At 38.3% G+C, this 12,590-nt stretch overlaps 1 non-coding gene across 1 annotated transcript; it reads left to right on the forward strand.

Annotated features, from left to right (window-relative positions):
* The first annotated feature begins 7,930 nt into the window (after positions 1–7,930).
* On the forward strand, positions 7,931–8,037 carry LOC112998918 (small nucleolar RNA R71). Its single transcript, XR_003264097.1, has one exon. It is a non-coding gene; the product is annotated as a small nucleolar RNA R71 (small nucleolar RNA).
* The last annotated feature ends 4,553 nt before the right edge of the window (positions 8,038–12,590 follow it).

Genomic DNA, 12,590 nt, shown 5'->3' on the forward strand with positions numbered 1-12,590 from the left:
ATTGACATCTTCTGTTATTGTCTATGTTGCTGTTGACACTATTATTTTCTGTTTTGTTCATATGGTTACTGACATTACTATTATTATCGTTCATTTATGTTAGAAATTTTTTGCGTTATGGCCATAAAAACTTAAAAAAGGAAAGAAAATGAATAAATGATAATAACTTAAAAAAGGAAAGGTAAAAAAAGAAAAAAGGAAAGAAAAAGAGAGAAAGTAAGGAAAGAAGGAAGAAAAAAAAGGAGAGAAAATAAATAAAAATAAAAAAGTTGTCTAGCTAGAAAACAACATCTTTGTGAAAAGAGATAACTTCCAACTTTTCTTTGAAAGAATTCACTGATCATAACTAGTTTTTGAAAAAAAATGTGTATACATTTGAAGGGTAAATGCTGGGAAATTTTTTCCGAACACCCAAAATAGACTCGGATGAATGCACAAATTGATAAAAAAAACATATTTTGGAAACACTGGGTTGACTAAAATAGAGAAAATGAATCCTGAGCCCTGGTATCACATGACCATAAAAACTTGATGCTTGAGTGTCCACATAGGTGCATGCAGGACCAGTTTTGCGTAAAATTTCCTAATCATCATTGTTGCATGTGTATCATGGAAATAATGTGAGGTGTCTCCTTTATCCCCGAACCGCTGGCCAAACCCAAACCCAAACCCTGACATATGTCATGTCCAACTGTTCTACAAACCTTAAGCCGAAATGCCAACTTACTATAAACCTTGACCCAGGGTGAGAATGTCCATCCTTGCTCTCGGAAGAAAACAAAAAAGGAAAAAAAGAGAGAAAAGAGAAAGTTCCCAATCAAAAATTGGAAGAAAACAAAAGAAAGAAAATTCCCGATCAAGGATCGAAAGAAAAACAGGAGAAATATGCAGAAAGGTCTTTGGACCAGATAACATCTGAACAATACAGAGTTGTCACCAAGTAAACAAAAAAAGAAAGGAAACCACGATCTAAAGTGGTCCTCTCCCTTTGATTGCCAACCAAAATCCTGTGCGTCGGTGACTTGTTCACCTCACACTAAACAAAAACAGAAAAGGAAAAGGCCAAGAACACTCAAAGCCAAATTTCCCACAAGAAACAAACCATTCCCAAGGAAAAGTCCTATTGATCCATGATCACACATGTAATCTTTGATTTGATAGGAAATGATTTGCAAAATCAAGTCATGACATATCTATGGTTCAGAATTAGGATGAAACACATACCCGTGTGAGATTGATACACTTTGAGTGATTTTCTTCTATCTTTGTTGAACCCAGTGTTTCCTCTAAGTGGTCATTTAGAAGCGAAATGCTAAACATCCAAAATCTCATTCATGGTTACGAGAAAATTTCATCAGTATACTCTCCTTCCCCGGTAGACACATTGTTTTTCATCCAAAAAAAACATATTTTGCTCTGATCAGTTGGAAATTTTGTCTCTTTACTAAAGCATGTTCGCATTTTAGTGAAGAAAACACCGAGACTATTTTAGTCTCACAAGTTATCCAGAACTACGTAGGTCTGAGTTCCACATTGAGGATACATAGGAGCAGGAGCCTGCTTTTGTCGGCCACCCCACAATCCCTGTCATATTGACCCTGGGGTCATGTGACGCACAGAGACAAATTATGGTCATTCTGCGTCTTTTGTCATCCAGAGGCGGCGGGCCCGATGACATGTGGAGACAAATTATGGTCATTCCGCTCACCTTATTGCCATTCAGACACAGTCGTGTTCGATGGTACGCAGAGACAAATTATGGTCATTCTACGTCTTTTGTCATCCAGAGGCGGCGGGCCCGATGACATGCGGAGACAAATTATAGTCATTCCGCTCACCTTTTCGCCATTTAGACACAGTCGTGTCTGATGGTACGCAGAGACAAATTATGGTCATTCTGCGTCTTTTATCATCCAGAGGCGGCGGGCCCGATGACATGCGGGAACCATTTGGTCCCACACTTTTTTACCTTTTGACATCCAGAGGCGGCGGGCCCGATGACATGCGGGAACCATTTGGTCCCACACTTTTTTACCTTTTGACATCCAGAGGCGGCGGGCCCGATGACATGCGGGAACCATTTGGTCCCACACCTTTTTACCTTTTTTCATCCAAAGGTGGTGGGCCCGATGACATGCGGGAACCATTTGGTCCCGCACTTTTTTACCTTTTGTCATCCAAAGGTAGCGGGCCCGATGGCATGCGGGGAACCATTTCATCTCGCACCTTTTTTCACTATCCAAAAATAATCAAGTCCGATAGCGCGCGGAGACAAATTATGGTCATCAGCGCCTTTCGTCGATCGAGAGGAACAAATTTGACAGCATCAGGATGATGTGTCGGTACTGATCACTTTCAAATTTTTGCAGGTTCCACTGGCAGGGAGATTCACAGGCCAAATGGTGTTTCGCCCAAACGAAATTAGTGTCTTATCTTTACTTCCCTTTTATCTCCAATAAAAGACAAGTAAAGAGGGGCAACTGTCATACCCTAATTTCGTCCAGGGATCATCCGTTGTCGGGATGCGACCCTCGTTTGACCACTTTGAGGTACTTGGCACCCATCGTTAGGCAATTCGTGAAGTTCCGAGACATGCCGAAAGTCAAAAGAAAGCATTGTAGCACAATCCGTGAATTTCCGTGACATGCCGGAAGTTAAAAGGAAGTGTTAGTGCGCAATCCATAAAGTTTCATAACATTCTGGAAGGCAAAAAAGGGATGATTACGTAATCCGTAAGGTTCTGTAACATTACGGAAAGAAAACAAGTATCGTTACGTAATTCGTAAGTTTCCATAACGTTACGGAAAAAGAATCAGCAAAAAAAGGCAAAGGGTGTATTTAGTAAACAGGGGGTGCAAATAGCAACCAGGCCCACTTGGGCCTTCCAGGAAGTTCTGCAGAAGATAGTGCCTTCTGGAGGAAGCAACCTAGCTCGCCTGGGCGAGCTGGGTGGCAAGCTTCTCCTTCTTTTCCCTATAAATAAGGGAAGGAGGGAAGAACAAAAATGTTCAACCCTCCTAGTATTTAAGATTCACTTAAAATTAGTGAGAAAAATTGTTTTCGTGAAGAAAATCCAAGCCGAGACGCTTCCATAACGCTTCCGAGACGTTTCCGTGGGTTATTTCTCGAAGATTTTCCACTGTTCTTCGTCGTTCTTCGGTCTTCAACCGGTAAGTTCCTGAAAATTGAACTTTTCAATTCATTCTATGTACCATTAGTGGTCCTCATTTGTTTCGCGTGCTTTTATTTTTATTTCATTTACTTTCCGTACCCCCTTTTGACGTGCTTTAGTCATTTATTTAAGTCATTTTCTCGCCTAATCAAAAATAAAATAAATTTCCACCGATCATTTATATTGTAACATCTTTTAATTTTTGTAAAAATGAAATCCAACCGTTCGGTCATGCCGCAACCACGTTTAAAACCAAAAAAAGAGGCAAAATAATAATATAATAATAAAAAAATATCTTTTAGTGAAATAACCAAAAAAATCAATCGGACATTTTTCTTTGGGATTTTTCTTTCTTAATTGAATTGACTAATAACCAAAGTGCTAAGGCTAAAATCAATTCATAAAATCAAACTTTTGTCATCACCTAAAAAAAGCCATTTTTAAAGGTCCAACGCCTTGAAATGGTCTTTTCCGCTTTTATTGGTTAAACGTGGATTTCTAAAAGCCTAAAATCAACACGTAGCTTTATTACCTCTTTCAAAGATAAAGAGATCATTAATGGTCCAATTCCTTAATGTTTTCTCTCTTTTCATAAAAATAGAAAGATTGTTTAATGGTCCAACGCCTTAAATGACCTTTCATTAAAAAAAAAACATATCTTGCAAAAAAGGATAAAAAATAACTTAACCAAAACGCTTTGTTCTCAAAGAACTACGTAGATATGATTTCCTTATCACAATTAAGGAATACGTAGGAGCAAGGGAAACACCCTTGTCGACCACAAAAAAATAAAAAATATATAAAAGGCATAAAAAGACATAAGGACGTGAAAAAGGGGAAGATAACATAAATTGAAGTCATATTTGCACATTTGATTAAAGGCTGCTGTCTCTTGTGACGGACGTGTGGGGTGCTAATACCTTCCCCGTGCATAAATACAACTCCGGAACCTTTCACATAAAGTTCGTAGGCCACGTCTTTTCCGGTTTTTCTGATGTTTTCCTCAAATAAACGTTGGTGGCGACTCCGCGCGTATTCCTTTCTTGGAACACGCACCCACGAGTCACGCGTCGCCCTCCCGCCGAAGCGTAGGTTGCGACAAGGACACCTTAGGTTAGTCGTACTTTTTGGTAGGAATAATCAACATGAAAATACAGAAAAAGGTATGTTTTATTGCATTAGTTTCCTTAATTTTTTAAATAGTGATCAAGGGGTTCCCACGAATCCTAAGAGAATAAAGGTCATTCTTGAGTGGCCCAATCCACCTAGTATAAGGAAAATTTGGGGCTTCCATGACTTAACAAACTTTTACAAAAGGTTTGTCCCATATTTTTCTATACTTGTAGCACCACTCATTGAGTTGGTGAGGAACCATGCTCCTTCATGGGAAGATGCCCAGGAAATGGATTTTCAAACCTTACCTTACTCCAACATACCAAACACCACTAATATATATGTTTTTATTCTTTTTACAGATGTTGAAGGAAGAAGCCCAGAGTTTCAAGAACCTTTGGATTTGAGGTCAAATCCTTTTCAAGGGGGAGGGAATGATGCAATCCTACCCCCAAAGGGCATTGGATAGAAGATTGGACCAGAGATGCACGAGAAGGCCCTAGGATTCTCATGAGTCTTAGGATAGATTTTGGGCCCATGGGCTAAGTATGAGCCCACTTATCATTGTAAATATTAAATTAAGGTTTCATTATTTTTGGGCCTTGTATTTAGGGCTCCATAATGTAGGTAGGGTACCCTAGAAATGTAAGATTTTTCAGCCCTTGTATTTTAGGGCACCTAGACTAGTTTTTGTATTAGGCGTAGTTTTATAATTTCGCATCCATTAAGTGAATATTTGATGTGTGTTGGGAAATAAATTTAATTTAATTGGGAGAAGCCCAATCCAATTAAATTTTAGAGGAGGAGGTGAGCATTTGCTTGCTACACCCCATTGCCACATCATATAGTCACACTTTGTGCATGTCCTTCATGCTATACATGCCTCATGACACCTAAGCACACTTAGTGGAGAATCTTGGACTTGATCTTGAATTTGTGGGCTGAATCATAGCTAAAATTTAATAATCATAATTAGTGAAATTTTGGCTCCACAAATTCAATTTCCAATTCAAGTAAAATTTGAATAGAAATTCAAATTTCCCTCTAATTTTGTGTGACACTTAGGCTATAAATAGAGATCATATGTGTGTATTTTTTTCAACTTTGATCATTTGAGAATTATGCTTCAATGTTCAGACCTCATTTGAGGCATATAATTTCATGCTCTTTCTCTCCCTCTCCCTCCACTCATCTTGATGGAAGCTTGCTTGTGAAGCTTCTATAGAGGTTGGATCTTTGAGCTTCAATGAGGTCCTTTAATGATGATTTTCCACCATGGAGATGCAGCGGAAGACAAAGGAGAAGAGGTGAGAGGAGGCGCCATCCACTTGGGAATAAGCCATGGAAGAAGGAGTTTCACCACCAAGATGAGCCTTGGATAAGAAGCTTAGAGAGGATGCTTCAATGGAGGAAAAGAAAGAGGGATAGAAAGAGAGAGGGGGGAGCACGAAAATGAAGGAAGAAAAAAAGGGAGAGAAGTTGAACTTTGAGTTGTGTCTTACAAGAGTCTCATTCATCAAAGTTACAACAAGTGTTACACATGCTTCTATTTATAGACTAGGTAGCTTCCATGAGAAGCTTTCTTGAGAAAACTTCCTTGAGAAGCTTCTTTGAGAAAACTTCCTTGGGAAGCTAGAGCTTAGCTACACATACCCCTCTCATAACTAAGCTTACCTCCTTGAGAAGCTTCCTTGAGAAGATTCCTAAAGAAGCTAGAGCTTAGCAACACACACATTTCTAATAGCTAAGCTCACCTCCTTGAGATGAGAAGCTAGAGCTTAGCTATACACCCCCTATAGATTCATTTCAGCATCAAATTCAGACATATGATCAAGTACAAATTCAGATTCAATGCATGAAGAGTGACAAGCATGCAGATTAGAATGAAGATCAGTCATGTATTCATCAACAATATGGTCAATTATTTCAACATGAAATACAGAAAGATCTTCAGATGGGTGTTTCATAGCATTAAGAATATTAAAATGAATAATTATATCACCAAACTCCATAGATACTGTGCCTGCATATACATCTATCTTAGTTCTAGTAGTTTTCATAAAAGGTCTGCCTAGAATGATGGGAACTGATCCCTTACAACATCCCTCCTCTATATTCAAAATATAAAAATCAACAGGGAAAATCAGTTCACCAACTCTAACTAAGACATCCTCTATGAAACTAGCAGGATAGGCAACACTTCTATTAGCTAAATGAATTACCACATCAGTTGACTGCAAGGGACCAAGAGATAGAGAATTAAAAATAGACAGAGGCATAACACTAACAGAAGCTCCTAAATCTAGCATGGCATTGTCAAACTTATTGTTCCCTATAATACAAGGTATGCTAAATGTACCTGGATCTTTACATTTTTCAAGGATTTGGGGAACAGATTTACCAATCAATGCGGAGACATTTCTGCCCATACTAATTCTTTCACTTCCTTTAAGCTTTCGCTTATTAGTGCACAACTCCTTCAAGCATTTAGCATATCTTGGAATTTGCTTTATTGCATCCAATAGAGGTATGTTTACCTCTACTTTTCTAAATGTTTCGAAGATCTCCTTCTCTGCCTCTTCCATTTTTTTGTTGGAAATTGCTCTTGGAGGGAATGGAAGAGGGGTATGCTGCTTCTCTTTAGATTCACCTGCATAGAAATTGTTAGGTAACTTACTCTTTAAATTTTTGTCATCATCTTTTTCTGGAGTAGAGTGAAGTTGGGCAGGTTCATTGGAAGATGTTGCTGGTTGAGGTTCTTGACACTGCTTTCCTGACCTCAATGTGATGGCACTCAAATTTTTGGGATTCTGGACAGATTGAGAAGGTAATCTGTCAGAATTCTGGGACTGTTGTTGATCTAACTGTGTAGCCAATTGTCCCATCTGATTGGTTAAGCTCTGAATGGAGGCTCTGGTCTCTTGTTGAAACTGCATGTTTTGCATAGTCATTTGCCTCACAAGTTCTTCAAGGGAAGGTTGTGGAGGGGCCTCAACTGTTTGCTATTTCTGGGGCTGTTGCTGTTTTTGCTGCTGAATTGGTGGAGGAACGTATGGTCTACTTGGGCCAGCAGCATTTTGAAAATAAGGCTGTTGTTGCTGCTGTTGTGAAGGATTCGACCATCTAAAGTTGGGATGATTCCTCCACCCGGGATTGTACCTGTTGCTGGAGAGGTCATAATTGCTCTGTTGTGGCTGATTTTGCTACTGAGGTTGAGGAGGTCTGTTGTAGATGTTTGTAGCATAAGCTTCAGGCTATTCAATTGCTTCAGATTGTTGCACAGAAGGGCAAAGGTCTGTGTGGTGGTCGGCAGAGGAGCATAAACCACAGAGTCTGGCGACAGGTGCAGATTTTTTATTCACAGCCAGTTGGGTTATCAGGTTAACCAAGGCATCTAGTTTACCTTCCAGCTTCTTAGTCTCGGCTGATGAAGATGAATTTGTGGCTACTTCATGCACTCCTCTAATGACAATAGCATCACTTCTAGCACTAAATTGCTGGGATTTTGAAGCCATCTTCTCAATTAAATTTCTGGCTTCAGCAGGGGTCATGTCTCCAAGGGCTCCACCACTAGCAGCATCTATCATACTTCTCTCCATGTTACTGAGTCCTTCATAAAAATATTGGAGAAGAAGCTGCTTAGAAATCTGGTGGTGAGGGCAACTGGCACATAGTTTCTTGAATCTCTCCTAGTATTCATATAAGCTCTCTTCACTGAGTTGCAAAATTCCTGAAATATCTTTTTTGATGGTCGTGGTCCTGGAAGCAAGGAAAAAAATTTCTAAGAATACTCTCTTGAGGTCATCCCAGCTCGTGATAGACCTTGGAGCAAGGTAATATAACCAGTCCTTTGCCACTCTCTCTAAAGAATGAGGAAAGGCCTTCATAAATATGTGATCCTCCTGGACATCTGGTGGTTTCATGGTGGAGCAGACAATATGAAATTCTTTCAGATGTTTGTGCGGGTCTTCACCTGCAAGGCCATGAAACTTTGGAAGCAAATGGATCAATCCAGTTTTAAGAACATATGGGACATCCTCATCAGGGTATTGGATGCACAAGCTTTCATAGGTGAAATCAGGTGCAGCCATTTCCCTTAGAGTCCTCTCACGGGGTGGAGGTTGTGCCATGTTCTCAGAATGTTCAAAATCAGAATGTTCAAAACAATAATGCTCAAAATCACCAATAACAGAATGCTCAGGATGCTCAAAAGGTACTAATTGATGTCTAACTAATATATGAAATGTCCTATCTATCTCAGGATCAAAGGTTTGTAAGTCAGATGGATTGCCTCTAGTCATACGCTATATTCAGCATGCACAACTAGTTGCCTTCTTATGCAAGTAACAGTGTAGGTTTGAACTACAGCTACCATTAAATGATATCCAAATGACTTTAAATTTTGTTAGAAACCTTATAAAGTGATGAGAAGATAGCACGAAAAATTTCAAACAAAAATTCAAAGTCTAACTATAGAAGCTAAAAATGATAAGTTGAGAAAAATAAGAGAATAATACTTGGAAAATAAAAAAACTTTTGACAAAATCACAATTTTTGGAAGGAGACCTCAACCGGCCTACGGCTAGTTTCCACACATGGGAAATTTTTTTCTACCCCAAATACATATATAATAATAGCGATTCTGATAACCGGAGCAAAAGTTATGGCCGTTTGAAGTTTTCACAAAAATCAAATTTGCTACTTTTTTGGAACTTTCAAATCTGACCAAACTAAGGGCTCCAACTATTTTTCCCACAAAATATGGATCAAAATAAGTGACCACAAAAAAATTCAGCCAAAAATAACAGTCATAGCTACCAAAACAAAAAATCCTAATTAATTCAGCAAGGGTGGTCTCTAAAATCTGTCGCTAAGGGATTTCCACTACTACCCTGTTTTCCAGTTCAACAAAAGTGGTCGCTAAATCTGTCGCAAATCACTATTCACAACACAACACAAAACTGAAACAGGGGAAGCGCTGAACAGAAAAACTAAAACAGAACACATAATAAACAAAATTACAAGGTACTAAACAATACTAACACAACACGAAAGAATTAAACACTAACACGACACTAGCTATTATGAACCTTTGGACACTGCTCCCCGGTAACGACGCTAAATTTGATCGAGGTCGTACCCGAATCAAATAAATATTAAAAATGCAATATCTAGGAAGTGATCCTAGGTTGTCTCCCAACGAACAATGGTCAACCAAACGTTCATAACAGATAGTAATAAAACAATAACGAATTGGGGGTGGGGTTGTTTGTCTTTGTAAATTAAACAACGAGTAAAATTGAATTAGAAAATATTAGAATTAAAACACGTTGCTTCCCCTTGATTCACAAGCAAGTCTCTTATCCTAGGTTTCGAGAGTCTATCCTTTATCAGTTCAACCACTTAATCCAACCCTAAATTAAATTACTAAGCGAAATTTAACATAAGGCATTCATTATGTGATTAAGCAACACATACACTAATTAATCATAAACGATCATTAAGCATGAACGTAAATTAAGCGTAGAGACAATTAATCAAACACTAAGCATGCATGAATTAATAGCAACAAATTCAAAGTAATTAGTGAAGAGGAAAAACTGAACATAATTTAACAGTAATAATAGAACCTCAAAGAGAACTGTGCTTGATCCTCAAGAGAAAACAACGCTGGGGACTTAGCCTTCCATTAATCAATAGAGAACGAAATTATAGATTGAAGAACAAAATTTTATTGAAACTAAAAGTCAGCACTGGAATTGCCAAAAACGAAAAAAAAGGAGAAAGAGAAGATAGAGCCTAAACTAGAACCTTGGTGCTGTTATATAGTTTTCCAGACCCAAAGCTTACAAATCTGTTTTAAATCCAAGCCCATAAATAAAATCAAATCAAATCTAGATAAGATAAGATAAGATCTAGATGAAATAATATCTAGATGAGATCAAATCTAAATAATATCTAGATAATATAAGATAACATAAGATTTAATTTTGTAGAATAAAATAGTCTACCCTCTTCAAGTCCAAGCCCAATTTTGGATTCAAGCCCAAGCCCAATACTTCATTAATTCTTGAAATTAGATTAAAAACATCAAATTAGCTGAATGGGCCCAAATAATAAAACTGCCTAATTAATTTGACAATTAAGACTAATCAGTACTTAAAATGGTGCAAAAAGGGTCGAGAAATAGGAGAAAATAATGGCACATTAAGCGCCTCGGCCTTGTTTTTTCTTCTTCTTTCTCCTTCTTCTCACTAATTTCTCTAAAATGCTCTTAATGTAAAAAGCTGAACTCCTTACCTCATCCCCCTCACGCCTATTTATAGAAAATGAAGGGATGAGGTTGAACAGTAGCTCGCTCAGGCGAGCTGTTGCTTCAACCTGAAGCAACCTTGCTCACCCAGGCGAGCTGGTTTCTTCACTCCTAAGCTTTCTAGTGGGCCCAAAGGTTTGAAAAGGCCCCAAAATGACCCTTTTGCCCTCCTTTTTGAGTATTTTCCGCATTCTCTTCCGAAACGTCAAAAAACCTTATGAATTACGCGACAATTTGTGTTAAGCAGCTCAATTCAGCTAGGAAGAATTAAAACGTTACCAAATGAAGGACCCCAGACGAAATTAGGGTATGACAAATCCTTAGCTACATGTGAAGGTGTTTGAGGATGCAACACAAATTTAGTGCCAAGATGGGTGAGGGTAATCTCATTAGTTAGGCCATTGTAAATTATTTTCCTATCAAATTGCCATGACCTTCTTAAAAGAATATGCCTTGCCTCCATGGGAACTATATCACAATTAACTTCATCCTTATATGTCCCAATAGAGAAAGGTACCTTCACTTGTTGTTTAATTATCATTGAGCCATTGAAGTTTATAAGGTTTTGGGTGGGGAATGATAGTGGGGTTCAACTTGGAAACTAATATTGTGCTATAACAATTGCAACAAGATCCACTATCCATAATGAGAGAACAAGTTTTATCTAAAATTTTTCATCTTGTATGAAACATGTTCTCTCTTTGGGATTGGGATAAATCACAAGATTGGCCTCCAAGGAGTCTTTTAACCATTAGGAGGTCACTTTCTTCATGGGGGTAGACTTCCTTACTAGATTCTTCACCCCTTGCTTCATCTTTACTTCCACTAGAGGAAGGGAAAGAAATAGTATCCTCTTGACTACTATAAATGTCTTGACCCCTCATTATCATGGTTTTCTTCATGGGGCATTGAGAGGCAATGTGACCTCTCCCAAGACATTTGAAGCATTTAATGTTGCTAGTCCTTTCTTGGGAACTAGTCTTAGGGGTTGGTTTCTCTATGGTCTTACCCTTATCTTCCTTGGGTTTCAAAGGTGCAGCCCCCAAAATTCCTTGGGCTTGGTCCTTCCTTGGATAAGAGTGAAAGCCATAAGATTTTGAAGAAGGAACCTATCTATGCTTGTTCTTTCCTCCTCCCTAAGTCCAACTCTTAAAACGAGTAGTTCCATATGTATTCTACATTCAATTAAATTCCTCTCCTAAAATACACATCAAATAGTGCCCTTAATGCATGTGAAATTACAAAACTATCCATAATACAAAAACCAGTCTAGGTGCCCTAAAATACAAGGGCTAAAAAATCCTACATTACTAGGTTAACCTAAACTTGTGGGGTACCTCCCTACACTATGGAGCCCTAAATACAAGGCCCAAAAAAATAATGAAACCCTAATCTAATATGTAAAAAGATAAGTGGGCTCATACTTAGCCCATGGGCCCAAAATCTACCCTCACCTCTCTCTCAAAACTTTGTCCAAACCACCCTAGAAACTCCTCCTCCATCGCCCATGACCACCGTTGGCCACCACAAGCTGCCGTTGCTTGCCACTGAACTACCACACTGAGAGAAATTTTTTAATTGAAGTGGAATTCTCAAAATCCACCTCAAAAATTTAGTGTAGAACAATCCCTCAATCCTTTCTTTCATAGCTTCTCTGAGGTAATCTTGACTTTTAAGCCTTTCTCCTAGTTAGCTTGAGCTTCTCTTAGTGTCTCTTATGTTTTGGGTATTGTAACAGGGTATTTTTACTCTTCCTTTGAAAAACCCTTGAAAATAAGACGTTGTAAAAGCTACCCTTTTTATATAATTGATGTTATTTTCATGACCTTCATTGAACCCTAGTTACATTGGCATGATCAAAATTTCAAAATGACATCTCTTTTTAATAGAATCCGAAACACCCCTTAGCCCTTTATGTTTGATAGGGATAATTGACTCCCGAATGTTGTTATTAACCTTGTTTTTGAAATCTATATTATTTCCTTTGATTTG

Source organism: Glycine max, chromosome 13 (assembly GCF_000004515.6).
Source record: "Glycine max cultivar Williams 82 chromosome 13, Glycine_max_v4.0, whole genome shotgun sequence".
In the NCBI taxonomy this organism is placed as follows: Eukaryota; Viridiplantae; Streptophyta; class Magnoliopsida; order Fabales; family Fabaceae; genus Glycine; species Glycine max.